Source organism: Carettochelys insculpta, chromosome 2 (assembly GCF_033958435.1).
Source record: "Carettochelys insculpta isolate YL-2023 chromosome 2, ASM3395843v1, whole genome shotgun sequence".
In the NCBI taxonomy this organism is placed as follows: Eukaryota; Metazoa; Chordata; order Testudines; family Carettochelyidae; genus Carettochelys; species Carettochelys insculpta.
Window position 1 is genome coordinate 110,683,297 of NC_134138.1, and position 19,265 is coordinate 110,702,561.

General features: G+C 39.6%; 1 protein-coding gene across 4 annotated transcripts in view; it reads right to left on the reverse strand.

Annotated features, from left to right (window-relative positions):
* Nucleotides 1-12,387, reverse strand: part of ZNF516 (zinc finger protein 516) — a 151,306-nt gene extending 138,919 nt beyond the window's left edge. For 2 of the 4 annotated variants that reach the window (XM_074987531.1, XM_074987528.1), the window contains exon 1: nucleotides 8,430-8,666. The gene's annotated coding sequence lies outside the window, so the exon portion shown is untranslated. Of the gene's footprint in view, nucleotides 1-7,820; nucleotides 7,954-8,429; nucleotides 8,667-12,330 lie in introns of those variants that run through there. The other 2 variants (XM_074987529.1, XM_074987530.1) reach the window with 2 other exon arrangements.
* Nucleotides 12,388-19,265: the final 6,878 nt, after the last annotated feature.

Consider the following 19,265-nt stretch of genomic DNA (forward strand, 5'->3'; position numbering starts at 1 on the left):
CACTTCCAGTGGCAAACAAGTGCACTTCCCCAATGTAGCTAGTAATGAAAAGTCTGTACTCCAGGTCAGCACAAGGCAGCAAAGTGAAAGCAATGGTATCTCCTAAAACAAGCGTAGCCAGATGCAGCAAATAGCTGAAGGATTCCATTGTGACTTCCCTCCATCAGGGAGACTCCGAATGCGCCAGTTTATACCAAGTATGGTATGCACAGTCACAAAAAAACATGTGACACATTATGTACGGATGGATGATAAAAACCATAGGAAAGACAACGTTAGGTCTAAAAATAACCACATACTATGTAAAACAATCAGCATCTTCCACACCTCAACCCCTTGTCCCTAACAAGGCCCCCAGCCCCCAAGATTCCCCTCTCAACTAGCCAGGACTCACCCTACTTCCAATCAGCAAAATGGGGAAAGCAGAGTGATTACTGCTCCTTGACACCTGTTCAAAACCCCCACCCTCCTCCAAGGTTGTGACCCTCAAGCTGAGAACCACTGGTTTACAACAATGTGCATATTATTTTGATTTTAAGAAACATGCAAAATATGCTAAGGTACTGCAAAGAAAAGTAAAGGCAAAGGCCAAAGCTTTCACAGCTAGAATTAAGTATTTAAATAGATGGCTTGATCTTCAGAGATGCCAGGTGTTCTATTCCTTTGCATTTCACAAAGTCAAGTCACCAACTTGGTACCCAAATACTATAAACAACCACTCTGGAATACTGTGACCACAGCAGATGCCATTTAAATAAGCACAGAAGAATCTCAATATTCACGAACCTATGGTTCGCAAATTCAATTATTCGCAAGCAGCTGCTTCCTCCGGGGCTCCAGGCAGGAGCACCAGCAGCCCCCACTTCTCCAGTGTCCCCAGCAGGAGCACCAGCAGCCACCGCTTCCTCAGCGCCCCAGACAGGAGCACCAGCAGCTGGAGGCTGCCATATTGAAGAAATTCAACATTCGCAAGGGTTCCCAACATGGAACCCTTACAAATGTTGAGAACCTACTGTACTTAAAATTTAAAGGATTTCTTCTTGTGAATATCTGACATTGCTTTTAACATTTAAAATACCAGTTTGTGGAATATTAAGGTCCCAACACAAGTTACTTTAGTACTATAAATACAGAGCAACCTATAATCCCTAATCAACCTAAAAAATAACTGACTAATAAACCAATCTGTTTGTAATACCATTAACAGATTCTTGCTTTTCCATTAACAGGGTAATTTGCTGAAACCACTTTTAATCCCTACCACTAAACCATTAATCCCAAGACTTTCATGGTTTTTTTATTAAATTTTACTGAAGATTTACCATATAGTTTTGTACTCATTAAGAACTGACTGAATAAATAACAGCATCAGAAATCACACTTGTTGACAGCACAGAATTTAGAAACTCCCACTACCCCAATGATCCCTTTAGAATTGTTATTTTCTAACTGGGAGGAACCATGCAGAAGTGAAGTCGTATATCTGGCAAGTCACTTGACACCTAGTGTGCTCTGTTCATGATAACATGAACTCTCCAATATGCTTGGCATTATGAAAATGAGTGAATTATTTCATCATACCATTTATGGTCCTAACACAGGCATGGCTGTTTCTACCAAAAATCAATTTCAGTTTAATAGGACCAAAGTTATCAACTTTAATTGTGATATTTTCTCAAACTGGCATTAAAATATCCCTCTTGTATCACTGTTAATGTCGATATAAATTATGCATTATGGTTCATAGCATTCACTTACAGATGTAAGACTCATCTAGAAAAAAAAGGAACAAGGGCTTATCTACATGCAGCATGAATTTATTCTGTCCCTATACGTATTCTTCAGGGAACAGGGTGGGGGCGCGGGGGGGGGGAAAATCAATGAACACATTTTTATCTTTTTTTCCCCTGAAATAAGTTGTCCCTGAACTCAGCATTTGTCTTGCCATTAAAAATAGTGTCAACAAGGCATTGCTGTTAAGCAACAATAGGGACAACTAAACATAAAACAGTACAAGGGACCAGGTACGAGAATATATGAAACCTGCAGCATCATTCAAGGAGACATCAAAAGGACAGCATAATGCTGTGAAGAATATGTTCTCCCCACTGCACCCTTCAATCATGGCAAAACTGGAGGGAGGCTGGAAGTCTTATTTCACATTTTATTTTACTGAGATTAACACAAGAGCTCTTCCAGACATGATCTCAGATGTGTGCTGTGTACTTACAATCACTATAATACAAATTAATTTATGAAGAGTACTGCCTGAGACCACAAGAAGCCAGTATCTTTTACCCAGTGCACCACTACAGGAATGTTGGAATGTTTTTCTATTCAAGGGCATGTTTTAAGGCCCCAAAAGACTTCTCCAAAGGACAGCTTGCTCTCCAGTGGTGTAAAGGGCTCACAGTTGGTAATCACACAAGTAGTTCCACTAAAGTCAACGGGACTATTTATGCAAGTAACTAATGTCGCCAACTCTTCCAAATTTATCACAAGTATCATAATATCTGGTGTTTCATTAAAGATCCAATTGTTGGAACCAGGAGATTTTAGGAGAACTTTAGCTTTTATTTTAAAAGTAGTTAACACTCATGGCTGCTGCAAAGACCAAAAAAATGAACCTAAAGACTTAAAAAAACAGCAAAACAAAAGGCCCATTTTTTAAAAAATTACATGATTTTTAAGATAATCTCATGCTTTAGGAGGTAAGGGGTGAACTGATGGGTTTATAATATTTGCGACTGGTAATATGGATCTGCTCACAAAGTTAAGTATTTCACAGCCCAGTCCAAAATGAACAATGCACATTCTAATGTGGCCAGGTGACCGAAAACTAAGATTTTCTTAGCATGTTCGCAACCATCAAAGCAGCAGCTCTACTTTCAGCCAGCAAAGACTGGCTGCAACATCTCACTCGGCAACTCTTGAGACCATGTTGTGTCACTGACTGTTGTAAGTCTTCTCACAAAACATTTCAGCATTCAGTGTGGGACTATTTTTAAGGAAATTAGTCAAGAGAGAATTTTAAAAAACACTTACTCATTAACTTAGTATCATTGTATCAGTGAAGCACAACTGCTAAACACAGAATTCCATTGCACAACCTTAAAAGCATCATTTACTGTACTAGATTTCAGACAAAGAACATTTTGAAATACTGCAATAAATCAATGCTTAAATGCAACTACGAGTCAGCTCACACAATATGGGTTAAATGCTACCATATGTTGAAGAAACACACATTGCTCTTTTTAAAACAAAGAACATGAATAATTTCCTTTAAAAATCTATTTTTAACATAAGTACTGAAAATGTTACTAATTTTAATTTTAACTTTTATCAAGACTAATTTTGGAAAGTGTCATAGCACTGGGAAAAAACTCTGACACCTGAGGATTCTTTCAAATCACATTTGATAAATAAATTCAAAAAAGAAAAACAGCACCTCAATTCCCATCAATCTGTGTCACAGTATGTCCTGAAAGCTAATACCATTTCCCTGCTCGACATCCTTTTAAATGAGCAAAGAGAAAAGAATTAATAATAGGGCCGCCATATCAAGGAGCCTGATCTGACATGAGCCAAAGCACCATGACAGCTCCATAGTCTTCTTTCGATTTTACCTGTTTGAGAAAAGAAAAAAATATGTACCCCTGCCTTGAAAACAGCCACACACATCAATAAATCTGAAGTTCAGCAAACATTCAGATCCAGAACTGCTAGATTCACAGAGCTTTCATATCTTCTTTACATTCTTTGCAGTGGTTTCATGAAATATTATTTTATTAGCTACTGATGAAGAACAAAAAAAAAGACCATAGCAATCCATCAAAGTGAATATATATAAAATAGATGTAGAATAGCAGAAGAAAGGTTCTGGGTTTTAAAATGACAATACCTGCATTCAGCCATTACCCTGTGTGTTGAGTATTTGTTTTCATCACTGAAATATACATTAAACATGTCTGAATTCTAACAATAGTTGCAAAATAATAATTGTACATGTTTTGTGGTTTCCATTTTGAAACAAAAAATAAAAGCTAGATCATTTCAGAATATGGTCTGAGATTTTAAATGTATTTTGTAACTGTATAAACTTTAACGAGAAGCTGAACACTATTTTCCCAAATTGTGCTCACATATGCATTGATGTGAATTCAGAGTACACTGGTATACTTGACAGCAAAATCTGGGCAATGGTTTCCATATCTGTCTGTCGTGAAATGTGGACTTTGTTAAGCAAGTGTTAACTATAAAAACCCACTGATTATTCTAACTCAATTATTTCCATTAAGTCAACATTTAGTGCAAGGTTAGCAGAATACTTGTTATATACTTTGCTCAATTTAAGTAATTTTCAATCAACATGAATTAATAGAGGCTTTCAATCACATTAGGTTTTAATCAATTTAGATCACTGAATTCATCAAGAAATCTAAACATCATAATCATGTAAATAGACAGTTTGCCAATACACCTCAAAACATAGCTAAGAAGCACTATGAAAATGAATCACCTTATACCAGTTAAACTTACTGCTCCAAAACATCTAGAAGAACTTATTACACAATCATGTATTTGGCAGTAAATCAACACACAAATATTGTCCATCCATACACTAACTGAATCTCAGAACAGATGCATAATATCTGGAGATTGTCTGCATAAGAACTGTTGCAGTAATCCAACTTCAGGAATGTGGGGAGAACCTGATCACAGGAAATGCATACCAATTTTGATGTAGTTCTGCTGATACCTGAATAAGGTGTAAACAGCAACAGCTAAATTAATCATCAATGGTGAATAATCATCATCAGTGGCCTCACAGAGGAAAGCAGGTTTAGCAAGCCAGGAGACTAGACATTTGCTAGATAACAGGTAATGAAAGTAAACATATGCACTGAAATACTACAGCACTAATGAAAGCTATGACAATGTTAATTACTTGAACTAAAATACACTGGTACACTTCAGCGCAGGCTCTAAAATACCAAGATTATTAAAATCATTTCTGCTGAGATCATTTTTAGTGAAAATCTTCAAACAAAGAAGAATCTGATTTTTAATTTTAAAGCCAAATTCTGCTTTCAGTTATGTGCATGCAACCCCAATCGTGTAACCAAAAACAGAGTTTTGCCCTAAGTGACTGAGTCATAACAGCTTTATCCTAGCACTGAAATGTATAAACATTTACAGCATGTAAGATGTCTGCTTTGAAAAAGGAATGTTGCTGCAAGGTTCAAATATTTATACTGCAGATGTCTAATCAAATAAATATAACTTTCTGCTGTTTTTTGCCATCCAATCATTAATTATCTGGATGCAGCTTACGGGTACAGAAAAAGTAAGATAACTCATAGTTTCCAAGTTATCATGATTCCAAACAACTGGAATCTCCGCTATTGTAATACACAGAGCACAGTTTTACTCTGAGATCATGCAAATCTCACTGAAGTCAATAGAAGTGGAGGGTATGCCTATCAGAGGGCAGCACTGAGCTCATAGCCAACAATCAGTTACAAAAAGACTCATATATTCTTGCCAAACTGACCAACAATACACAGTTATGAAAAGAGCAACAGTGGATTTTTTTATACCCCATTTCTGGTAGAAACCTAACACATGCTCATCCCTAAAACATGCATATCTACACATTCATATGTGCGTCAAACATTTAAACATGCACATTTTGCAAGTTAAATGCACGCGCTCAGGCAAGTTTCTTCCTGCTGAATGCATTCAGTTTATATTGCAGCTTCCTATTGTTACGGTGTTAAGACATAATACAGTTGGATACCCCAAACACAATTTTCCAACCTGAGTATGGGATCTACAAACTTGAGCCAAGCTCCTTTACAGACTTACACATTTGCTTATTTTACACTTTGTGAAGTCATCCCAATTAAGTAAATGGAGTGTCAAGTTAAGCATGTGATTAAGTCTTTGCTGTACCAGGGCCCTCCAAAGTCATTATTGACTTCAATGGGCTTCGGATCAGGCCCTTAGAAAGTATGGCACTTACATTTTCTTTCACAGATGTAGGGGGAAAAAAAACACAAGCACAGGGTAAAATTAATCAGGTTAGCCCCTCAGCTGGAATACACTAGCGTAAGTCCATTAAAGTCAGTGGAGCTACACTAATGTATACCAGCAGGGGTTTGGCCCACTGCACTTAATGACCTTAACAAAGCCAAATAAACAGATTGCCCAAAGTTTACAAAAGTTATCATCTACCTCATTCATTTGATTAAACTCCTATAGTCCATCCTACATCTTGCCATCTAACATATGCTACACAACTACCACCAAGAAAGTACATTGTGAAGTGTTCTCATTTTTCACTCAAGTGAGTCGTAACGGCCCCTCCTTCATTCTAAAATTATTCTGAATTTTTTTTGTGGGGTGGGGTGGATATTTCCAGGAGTAGAGCTGAATGGAGAAAAGGTGCTGATAAAGGCAGTGAAGATGAGCAAAGAAAATTGAGAATGATGACAATCATTTTATATATTCAATGACTATTCCTGTGCTGTTAAATGATCTTATTCGTCCTGGTGATGGCACTGTGCTATGACTGCGTAGCCAAATTTTTTCAAAAAGGTGATATTCGCTATGTCAGGAAACTTTCAACTATACAAGGTAAATGTCACTGCTGTTATTCCATTCCAAGCAGCGAGTCAGTTATGGAGGTCATTTGTGAATAACAGCTAATAGCATGAATACTAGTGATGTAAACTATTTTCATTTCCCCAGAGTACTGAGTAATAATCAGTCATATTTACTAAGAGACTGTAGCTTTTGCTGCATATTGTTTTAGTAATGGTCAGCAATTTAATAGGTCATGCTGAACTATAAAACCTCTCAGGAAGAAGCTATGCTAATTTACAAGCACCACTTCTTTGTTGACACACAACAAGTGCTGGACACCCATCTGTTATATCAGTCAGTGTTTTCAGACCATGTAATTCTCAAATATCTTTTAATTTGCTCTCAGAGATTTTTCCTATTTTGACTACTTCAAATTAATGCAATCTGATAACAGTTCTGGGTTTGATCTTTTTTCATCAGTAATGTACAATATACAATAGTACTTGCTGATCAGGCTATCATATAATTGGGCTTTAAAGGATCAAGGCCCTACAAATGAATTCAGAAGAGGATTATTGGCTATAAATGAAGAGTCTTTTATAATGTCTCTGAACTAGTGAAGAGATGTGCAATACTACTTTTTCAAAGTAAAACAAATATACATGCACATCACTGGGCTTACTCAAGATGGCTATGGCAGTTACTCTTGTGAAACTAAAGATGTCTCCCTGAATAACTGAACTGTAATACTAATTACACCACAGGTGCTCCTATACAACTTCAGCTTCCAGTTTGACTAGAAAAACCTCAGATAAATTCCATTCTTAATCACTTCTCACCACTGACAGGGTACATTCAATATATACACACACATACAAAAGTATAAACAGGACAACTTATTTCAAGTTTTGTTTTGACACAACTAAAGGACATGTTGACAGAATATGAAGCAACATTACACAAATGAGAAAGGGTATTTTTCTTCTACAGCCACCGAAAGATATGTGCAATGACTATAGCCCTGTTCCTTTGGCATCAAAAATATTTAAATAGCTTATAAAAATATATATCTGCTCCATGAAAAACAGCTTCATTTTGTTTGCTGTGCAGACAAGGTTTTCCTGGGGAAAGGAACATATATTGTCCCCTTCCGCGTGGGAGAACATTTGTAACTGGTATTTGCTTCCCATCTAGGTGATTAATGGAGATGCCTACATGCAATGAAGTACCTTTGTTTTCGTGTGACACCGCGGAGTTAACAGCATTAAAAAAATGGACTCTCCTTTTAAGTGTCCCCTGGGCATTCACGCTACAGATCACTTGAAAACAAACTACAGAACCGCTCCCTCCACTACAGGAAAGCGTAGCACCATGTTGGGAGAGAAAGCCCGAGCTGCTCCTCGGGGCTCGCTGGCTCGCTCACACGACCGAGCTCTACTCAAGGCGCCCCAGCGGCCCGGGGTCAGCAGAGGGCTGGAAAAGGAAAGCCCCGGGGGTAGGCAGGGGGAGCCAGGAGACCTGCGGCTCTGTTCCCCTTTGTTTGGCAGGCGGCGCTGTGCCGGTGCCTCCCAGCCCAGCCCAGCCCAGCCCAGCAGTACAGCGGGGTCCCCGCAGCCAGTTCCCCCTGGCCGCAGGCAGGGAGCGGTGTTGCCCCCCAGCTCACTCCCCTGCCGCTGCCCAGAGCCAACTCCATCCCCGCAGGTCGCCCCGGGGCAAGAGCGCCCCGCCGGCTCCAGCGCCGACGTCACGGAGCGAGTCCTGGGCGCGCCCCCGCCCCGAGCCGCACCGCCTTCCCGCCTGCAAGCGCCACCCGGAGTTTGCAACACCCCGCGGATTACCTCGCGCTGCCACAGCCCCGCGTCATCCACCGGGGCAACAGCCCCTGCCTCGCCTCCTCCATCCACTGCGCTCCCAGCAGCTCCCCGAACGCTACCACCCCCCAGCCGGCCCCCGCCTTTGCGGAAGGCGAGAAGTTGGGCGGCGTCGGGCGCCCCTCTGCCTCCCTAACTTCTTGGGTTACACTACACGGCTGTGACGTCCCGGCGGCCTGGGAAAGGCGGACAACGGAGCCAGACTCCGCCCTCCCGCCTCGGAGCTGAACAACACACCCAGCAACAAGCTGCTGCTGCAGGGGGCTGGCCCGCTCCCCTCGCGCGCGGCCAGCCCAGGTGCAAGCGCGCGCGCTCACCTTCCAGCCCTGGAAACCGACACCCCCTCCCCCGCCCCGGGCTCCAGGCCCATTGCATTCTTTGTTGCATTTGCATCCCGCCTCTCCCGGGCCCCCTCCAGGCGAGGCAGGAGATCCCGGCAACCCAGGTCAAGACAAAGTGGAGCTCTGCCCTTTCCCAGCCCACCACGCCTGGCTGAAACCAAGAGACCCATAGCGCTGGGGGAAAGGAGGAGGGGCACAAAGGTGATCTGGGATTAAGAGAGGAAGGAAAGTGTGCCACGCGGTGTTAGAGCCTTTAAAAAAAGGTGCCCTTTAAAAACAAGTTATGTGGCTGCGAAGTCGAGTTACTGAAAAGCCCTTTGGCAGTTAACTCATACAGTGCAGCAGGCGTGAAATAAAGTATGTAGCAGAAGGCCAAAGAATAAAGGCTCCTCTTTGGACATCCTCTGGGATCCCTCTGCAAGGAGTGATTCTGGCCATCTCCGGAGTGAATTGGGCAGTTTTATACAAAAGGTGGCATTGAGTCCAGTAACTGTCCTACCTCTAACCCGCCCATCCCTTTACCACAATTACACAACTCCAGCGCTCAACAGAGAAATGACAATTTACCCTTAAGCACAGAAAATGCAAAACTCTTAACTGAAGGTCTGGATCAGTGTACTTACAAGCAGCACATTCCTGCTACACCCAAACAGAAAAAATTATAACATCAATATTTGGAGTGAAGTGGGGGGGAGAGGATTAACTAAAGCACAAAATGTGGTAAGGTTCATGACACATTCCTTTACTGAATGTGCCTATTGTGTAGTCTAGAAATGACCATTATTTATAGAGTCTGTTGGTCAGCAACACGTTTAGTCTATCAGAGCACTGAGTTTTAAATTCAAGGATTTGCACAGAACTAAATATTTACTATATTCCACCTCAAAAACACTTTTTTTAAAACTTCAGAAAGTTTGAGGTGTAAAAATTTTGTTTCACTGCCCAGCATAAAAGACTATTCTAATTTTTCAGGTGCCATCTTCTCTTGAAATCAGTGAGGGATTCTGTCTAAAAATCGATTGTTCCACAGGGCCCATTGTGATTTTTCGTAAGAGCACTCTGCAAGTTACTTAAAAAAAAAACATTTAGTGTGCAGATTGCTAAAAGATGTAAACAACAATGATGACTTGAGAATGGGTGCAACCCTTGCACTTCAACACCCCATTTTAGCTCACATAGGCATGGCTGTAACGCTGTTAACATACAGCCCGAAATCAGTTTGTGTTTCTTTTCCTCCAGCAGGTCTCAGCTTGTTACTTGAAATCTTCTCATACACTGACTCTTTGCATAGTCATTATTATGGACTTAAAAGAGGAATATGGTTGCCTTATGCCTTGTTTAGATTTGATGCACCTACACAGATTTCTGTCTACATACACACACAACCCTCAAGGGATGTGTAAATAAATAAAGCCTCCTGGTACTGGGTCTGAGTAGTAACGCACTGGGTGCTAAGGAGAGGAAGGAGTGGCGATTGGAGGCTCCGGCTGTCAATCATAGTTAGGAGGCAGGCAGATGCAAAGCAGAACTGTTTTGCATCGGCGTTTCCTATTCTTCTTCGCCACTGTCTCAGCTAATGAGAAAACAAGCCCGGAGCTTAGGAAACTTAGCCATTTGCACGGAAAGAGTTGGTGTCTTTTAACAGTGGAGATGGAAAACATTCATTACTTCTCCGGCGGCGGCGGCGGCGGCGGAGAGGGAGCATATTTTAGCAATAAGGCACCGAAACAAGAAAAGAGAGAGGAAGAGAAGCTTGTGGTGCTTCTCCCCAAAAAGAGACTTTGACCTCCCAGCGATCTCCGAGTTAAATGTTTTTGTCCCGTGTCAGATTAAGACACATTGGCTGTATCTCATTTATCGACTCCTTCGTCTAAAATCATTATTTTATCATGCACCCAGCGCTGGTGTTTCCTTAAGAAAGGACTGACCTATTTTTGGCTGGAGATAAACGATCATGTTAACAGATGTTAATCTTGTAATCTGTTTTTCCTGTAAGCACTTCACAGACCCGCATTTCAGACACTGAAAAAAAAATCTCTCAAACGACTTGACGTCACGATTCAGTTCTTGTAAAAAATCTTGAAATGGTTTCAAAGACATTACATCTTTTTGCACTTTATAAATGCTGATTTGTTCTGCCTCAACTCCCACAGGGTTTTATTTGCATTTCAAATTCCACAGGTTACACCAGTCGCCTTTGCAGAAAATGTAAGCCAACAATAAGACAGCAAATGTGGGGATGGGGTGGAACCTGCATCTGGATTAAATAAAGAGCAGGGCTCGTGTTTAAGAAGAACCTAAGCAAATTTATTTTTGACCATCTAGTGTCCAAGTGCCTCTCTAGCTATATGCGTAACAGACATAGACGCACAATACACATGCCTAAGAAGATACTCGTCTACTGCTGGGAGCTTATTAACGCTCATAACAAATGGTGCTGACTCCTAACTAGCACTCTCCAGTTTCAAATGCAGGGTTTATCGGGAGTAGTTAGCTGCAGAAGTTAGCTGGTTTTCCAGCAAAAACAACGGGGAGACTCTCAGTCGACACAGGCTTGCACACGCAGCCTATGTTAATATCCCAACTTGTTCTCTTATTACAAAGTTGACCCAGGCAAAAGTTAGTGAAACTTGTCGAAGCATAATTCACATTAGGATCGCAGCTATTTGCTATGCTAATTCTCACTGGAGATAGTGGGAGGAGGAAGAGGGGGAGGAGAGAGGGAGGAGGGAAGCTTTTATCGCACAAAATGTCTGGAACTGCATTATTTCTAGCCGTCTTTCTCAGTGTCCCCCCATTAAAAACCTATACATTAAACTCCCTCCCTGCCCCCACCCCATCGGCTATTTTCATCTTCTAGAAGTAACTACTGTACATTGTCCTCCAAGCCCTTCTCCAGTGTCTATCCGCGAACACTTCTTTTTTTTCCCACCCCCATCCACCCTTAACTTCCTTTGATAAACTGTGTACTTCTTTTCATGTTTGTCATTCGGAGTATACGCGCAACTGAGGGGAGTGCAACTAATTAAAAAAAGGAAACACACACACTAGGCATCAAGCATTTCATGCATACCACTGAATCAATACTACCCAGCAAAAAAAGCCTTAATAATTTAAGTAGCGGCTCCAGGCTCGAATGCATGAAGTCCCATCACCCACCTTCATTAGCCGGAACATTTTACTTTAATGTAGGGCAATTTGTTCTTTGTTTCTTCGTGGATGCATATAGCATTGAGGTCCCCCCGCCCCAATCGCCTTTGCCGAAGTATACAAAGCCAAAAGGCTCATGCAGCCCATAAATCCCCCCCCCGCCCCCCCGCAGTAACAATGATCGCTTTCTCGGTAAACAGTACAAAGTTACCGGGTTTAAGTCCCTTAAACTGCGGCATACGATTAACCATTAATTGGAAAAGCGAAGTTTTTCCCACGGGCGTTTTAATAAGATCCACATCCCCCAAACCTCCCCTCCCACCCCACCCCCCAAAAAGAAAAGGCTCCTAGGCAGATTTCCCCACCCCATGCCTTACCTCGTCCGTGTAAGGTACTATTATTTGGGAAAGGGCACACAGACAAACAAGAATCTGAAGGTGAAACCATGCGCTGAATGCAATAAGGAAAGAACTGCACATGATTCACTGCGCCAGCTCCACTTTTGCGCACGGGGGGCGACTGGAGAACCTCCTATGCCAGCCCCAAGTCCTGGGTCCCTTCAGCGCCAAACTTTGCCCTGTCCTTTAGCCAGCCAAGCAACTTGGACTACCAGACCAAAGGTTGAGCGTGGCTTTGGCGACTCCACGTTGTTTTTCGCTGGCTTGCTCCAATGTATAGGTTGATGTCTTCCCCCAGATGGGAGAATGGTCTATCCTATATTAAATGCACACACTATCTACTATTGTCTCATCAGCAAAGTTCTGGTACAATGCGGGGAAAGTCTAGATGCTCGAAATGAGTCATATACAAATAATTATTCCACTAATAGAACTGAATCACTGTCAGATCTGCTATGTATCTCACCTTCTTTCAAATGACTAAAAGAATTCAGGAGCTGAATTACTGGAGGGTATCAGAGAGGTGGATAGATAGCTAGATATATGTGTACACATATATTGTTTGTGTGAAAAAATAGGCGGTTGAAAGCTATAGTACACTCCCCAGATAGCTAAACTCTGAACTGTAAGGGTTTGGACTTGTTCCAGATGCATTTATATTAGAAACATCATTTTTTAGACTCCACTGGTAAAATATTTATAGATTTATTCAAATGCACAGTAACAAAAACATTAAAGTCCTCAATCAAGATCAAAGGGTAATAGTGTTCAACAGTTATGCTGGAAGAGCTGAAAGAGCTCGGAGCAAATCAATCTGCCATATGGCTTTAACAAAAAAAGTCCACTCCCATGTTTGAAAAGTTCAAACCTTATTTTCCCGTATGTTTGAGAAGCTCAGTTTAATCACCCAAAGTATGTGTGCCATAGGCGATGGGAATATGTTTAGTCTATAGCTAGAAACCTTAAATTAATCTTCTGGAGCTTGGTGCTAGACATCTCGGGTGTGTTGAGTGCTTGCTGTTTGTTAGTTGTAATAATACATGACGATGTATAATTGCCATGCTGGATTTTTGAGGCAGGACAGCATTATGTTTACACCCCAGAGCTTTTCTTTTCTTGCTATGATTCTCATAGGGGTAACTAGCATTTAAATGGAGGCACATACTGTCCCAATCACCCCGAAAGTGGGTCTTGCCAGACAATCAAGCTCTGCGCTTGAAAACGGTTACCTAGTGCTGTGGTATTTGTGCAGGCAACGTTTGACTTTGCTGTGTCATTCCTCCAACTTCTTTGCACTTGTGACAGAACTACTACAGACAGCTTCCAGAATGTACAATCCTGTTCCTAGCCTTTACGATAGTTAGTGGTTATTACTGAAGGACTTGGAATAAGGAAAGAAAGGGAGGAAGGGAGGGGGGAGCAAGCAAGAGAAAAAGTTTGCAATGAAGGATACACGAATCATAAAATGTAAGCTATGTGTGATTAATGATCTGCACTAATTTGAATAGCAAGCATGTTAAAGGTCATTGACAATTGTTGCTGGTTTCAGCATGAATGCTTGAGTGGGATGTATTTTGTTGGAACAATAACATTTCATTCTAATTCACAGAAAAAATATTAGGCATATACATAACTTATCTAAATGCACAGAAAGAACACTTTTAACATACACTTTACATATACTTCAGGAGTATTTTCTTCACCCGGCTGTAATGTGTTTAAATGTTCTCCTGGTAGCCAGTCTATCCTCCAAAGTCTGTATTTTGTTTCTTACATTTTGTAGGTATTCCTACAGATTTTTTTTTTCACTCAAGGCCAAATTCTGTTCTCAGTTACTGCAGTTGTTATAAAGACACTGACTTGTGTTATATCAGATGTACACAAGCCTAGATAAGAGCAAAGTTCATCCCTTTAAAACTACTCCTGCAGGCAGTGCTGTGGGCAGATTTTCCTAATCATTACAGATTATATAGTAGTTTAGCATTTCTTTTTATAAAGAATAAAATATCCATTATAAATCAGCATTCCTGGGCTGTATTTAAAACTACAGTATTAAGCTAATAATTTCCATATGGTGAAAATTGACAGCTTAGAGCAATGAAAGGTGCATGAGATTTCCAAACTCCTCCACATAATAAATGTGATTTTCATGACCTGCCTCTTTTTTTCTCTAGTCTGTATAGAGTCTTTCCTTTAGACAGTGCCCTTAAGATACTAATATATTCCACATTTCCTTTCCGGGGGGCTCATTCCTTCACTTGTTACTCCAGTAAATAGTAGGGAATGGGTCTGTGAAGGAGGACTGAAGAACTGGCCTCCAGTTTAGTAGATGAGCAAAGCTCAATATAAGAGGAATCCAAAATTCAGAAGCAGAGACATTGACAAGCTGTGTATTAATCATTCAGAAAGGCACTATCTGAGTTCCTCTATCCATGTAACTTTAAACAATAGATTTTGTCTTGTTTCCCCTGCTGATTCCAGCATTTCTGGTTTCAGAAAGCAAACTAAGAAGAGCAATATGCAAATTTAAATTCTTAAAATATGCAAATTGAATTAGCATAACCTCAAGGGTACTGCTAAAAGTTTCAGGTAAAGAAAATGGTCGATAATTTAAAAATAGGTTATTAATATCTCACTATCCTAGTTGATTAACCTGCTTTTCAACACTATTTACTAATTTTATCTTTTTCTGAAATCTTCTCAGAGAAGTACTCCCATTTCAAATTCCTTAGTTAAATTACAGTATTTTGTATAAGATTGTCAATGATATTAATGGCCCGATACTGGTTTTGCTATTTATAGGCTTGTATGTATAATAAGTCTTGCTAATGAAATACACAGAGCAGGAAAACATTTATTTACTTTTGCTACAGTCTAATAAATTTTTTGTTCAGCATGTGGGACTCAGCTTTTCCAAACTAAGGAAAATAGCATTTTGATGGAAATCTGTGCAATGACTTGTCTGCATAACTTAGCTTTAGGAATGATTGGTGGAAGTTTAGATAAGAAAGGTTCCTGAGCTACACAATAATGGAATGCCAAGGAATAAAAAGGCCATGTCACTGTAAAAGCAGGAGGTGAAAACATATATAAAATCTTTAAGGCAGGCAAACAAACCAAATTTTGATTAAATATTACATATTTTTATCAAATATACAGATACTTCCACTGAATGGTAATGAACAGTCAGTTGTTTTAGTTCCACTGTATGCTAATTCAGAATTATTTAATTCTAGCGCTATCAAGTATGATTTTTTTATACAAATACATCTGAAATTTATAAAGTGCATCTAAATAAGGCTTATCAGGATGACTTGAGGCCCCTAGTCTCTGGAAGACTCTACCTCCACTTTACAGGACTCATTCAAATTGGCAGTTTTCTTGGTGTCTCTCCTCAAGTTTGTTGAAAACATTTCTTAACAAACAAACCCCTCAGTTTTACAGTGGGTAGCTGTCTTAATCTCCAGTTTTATCTAAACCAGGATTTTTGCATACAAAGTACATCGGGATAAAACAAGGCTCCACAACGGACAAGGTGAAAACAAATGAATTTCTATAATTTACCTTTCTAAAATGGATTCTTTCTGTTGAATTTAGAAATAGAGATAGTATAGCCAGTATGGTATCTATGACACACTTACAATTCACACATACACAAACACACATACACAAAAATTGTTGTGCACAACAATCATCAGTGATTATATTTTAAAGTAACATTGTGCCAATATTTCTAGTTGCAATTAAAATTTGTTAAATGGTGTTCTAAAAAGCTGGTGTTGGGCCAGGGTTAATTTTCTGTGGCATGAATTTCACTGTGAAACAGAAAGTGAGAAATACGCATTTTTTCTGGTAAAAATACATTGGCTTGTAATTTGCCCCACGAAAATCTTGATATTCTTCAGTAACCATACAGTGCCAGATCTTTTCTGAAGTTTGTACTATGACAATTCATTATTCACCACTCAGCATAGTTTTACATACTGATGTGCTATGAATCTGCATGAGCTGGAGGTCAAGCTCTCGTGCCCCGTTAGTTTAGTCACACATAAATCCAGCACATGGTTTGAAATAATACTTTCCATTAGGCCAATATACAGTGTCTGCACAACCTTTCTACATCTGAAGAGTCCCTCAACAAGGAACCACACCAGAGTTTTGACAAGTCTAATGACAAGTAGTTATTTCCCAGGTGTGTGACAATGTGGGTCAAATCCTGTTTGAGTAGCTCATGTGAGTTATCCTATTGCCTTTAAAAGAAATTCCTCACATGAGTAAAGTGAGCAGGAGTTGACTCTGTAGTCCCATGTGTGACCCATATTATAATTAACCTAATTTTTCTTTTTGACAGAGCTAATCTTGTGAACTCTCTCGCAGAATCAGCATTTTTAACTGTCCTGCCTGTCATTTTCCGTCTAACATAAACACAATTGCTAAGCTATAGAAGCATTCCGATTTATACACTTTGTTTCAATTGAACCCAGATTTCATATTCTGTTTTAAATCCACTTATTCAGCTGCACTTTTATAATTCACATGGGGAAAAAAGCTGAAAAAGTTGATGTTGCAAAGTACGGTTTCAGTTCACATGGTTATGTTAACTCGATACTAAATACTGGATAAAAATACCAGTTTTTCCAACCCAGGCAATCACAATTTTCTCACCCATATGCAATTTTATAACCTATATTAGGGCTTTCCAGCAGATAGGGAACCCACAAACCTGTTCTTAATTTCAGCTTCACTGAAATAATCTCAACAGCGGCTGGTTTCAAAATAGCAGATATGGGATTCCACAGATGTGTCCCATGATAGTTTTAGGAATAAAAGGAAGTAGGTCACAAAGTAGAATTAATTTTGAGAAAGACATCTTCCGTATGGATACCTGTTTTTAAGTTTTCCTATTTTTGGTAGGTGATATTCAGTGGTCTTGTTTCTTTCCACGCTAACTACTGATTATGGAACTATGACACACTAATCACTCTGCATACCGAGCTGGAACCATTAACACGCTGCATTCTTGTAAAGGCAAAACAATTGGCTATTTCTCAACCCTCCCAAAATCGAATGTTCCCCCATGCATAACTGATCATACCAGAGTGTTTGTGATCTTTTCTAAATGGACTGAACAAAGAAAGTACAACTAAAATGACCTGTAATATCAAATATAAACAATCCTCATAAAATCAAATAGACAGATAGCTACCATTAAAACAGGGTTTATATCTGGTGATATTTCATGCACTTAAAGGAAAGCAGAAAAGAGATTTTGCAAATACTCATATGTAGATTTTAATAAGCAGGCTGCTTTGAACAATTTATATAACAGCGTGGCAAACTCATGTGCGTACCATCCTCCACTGAGTTAAATATCACATGAGGGAAAAATGTACCCCCAGAAGTAAGCATGGAACAAAATAGCTACTTGTTTTTGCAAAATTTTTCCCTCAAGTTTTATGCAATGATCTGAGTGTTCTGATAATCTTGGTTCATATGGTTTTTCAACTCAGGCATGCAAGGAAAAAGGAACTTCAAAAAGAGAACGTTTTACCTAATGTGTACTATTTTAAAGCTTCAGTAATTAGAGAACTGCAAAGGTCACAATAGCCATCAATATCAAGAGCAACAGAGGAGAAATAACATGTTTAAGAGGAAGTTTGTTGGAGTTTTAGCGTTGAAACATAATATGTTATAAGCACTTAGATGAAGGCCTGTAATAGGAAGCAGGAGAAGAAGAAGAGGGAAAAGCTTGCCTAGCATAGCATATTTTATTTGCTAAAATTGAATGACCTAAGTGTAAATTTAAAAATTTGCAAAAAGTAATTAGAGATGTGCCCAGATTGGCATCCGACATCTGAACACCTTGAACCTTCAGTTGTGTTTGAAACTGAGGGCTCTTATGTACAGTCAGATTCATGTGGGCTCCATAATAGTACAGATACCATTTATGCAGATCCCATTTCAGGCCACAACCAAATTTTGCAAATGGCTTCTAACTTTACAATGAGACTAACCAAAACCCTCAATCCAAAGGCCTCTGAACCTTTGCTCAAATACCAGATCTGTATTCTGGTCAGATGTTTGTGGCTGTAGCCTGTTTCTTAATTCAGCGTTGCCTGCATATTACAATCAAATCATGGAATACTGAAGCACTTTGGTGGGGGGGCATGATGTTAGATCTATTTCTTCTAAAACTGTACAGTGTAGTTTGTGTTTCTGAAATAATATTACATGGTTAAAACAGTAAAAGCATAATACATACTTATGATATTTATATAGCAACAATAATAAACCCAAGTCCTGAAAAACACGCAGTTTTAGTTAAAATTGTTCTGAGAATAGGAATTCTTACACAAACTTGCCATTGATATTTTTCTCAGTTATCGATAGACTGTTTCTTTTTTTGTGAATGTTTGTGCCAAATCTCCTAATTTACACATAAATCACACAAAAATCATAAATCTTTTTTACATCATTCAGATTCATGAATCAGTTGTGTTATCCCTTGCTACGATGGGAAAGAAGTTGAACAAATGCCCATTATTATTAGCATTAAAAATATCCTAACATTGAACAGAAATTTCAAAAGATTTTTTTAGGTAATCATTTTCATTTGGTTTGGAAGGCAGAAGTAAACTATTAAAGTCTGTTAGCTACAGAATATGAGAGTTGTTTGCTTTTTTTCCCCTTTTTAAACTCCAAAGCTAATAAACCCAGAGCATTCTGTAACAAGTGAGGTACTCATGTCAACAAAGGCCTTACTTAGAGCCTGCTAGGTTTTCAGAAACCTCTGTGGTGAGGACTTAAAGATATTTTAGTATGCAATGCGCTCAGGATCTGAGCATGTACTTCTGCCTCTTTATTTTCTACAGATTAATCCCCTTTACTTCTTTTCACTGTGTTATTAAAATAAG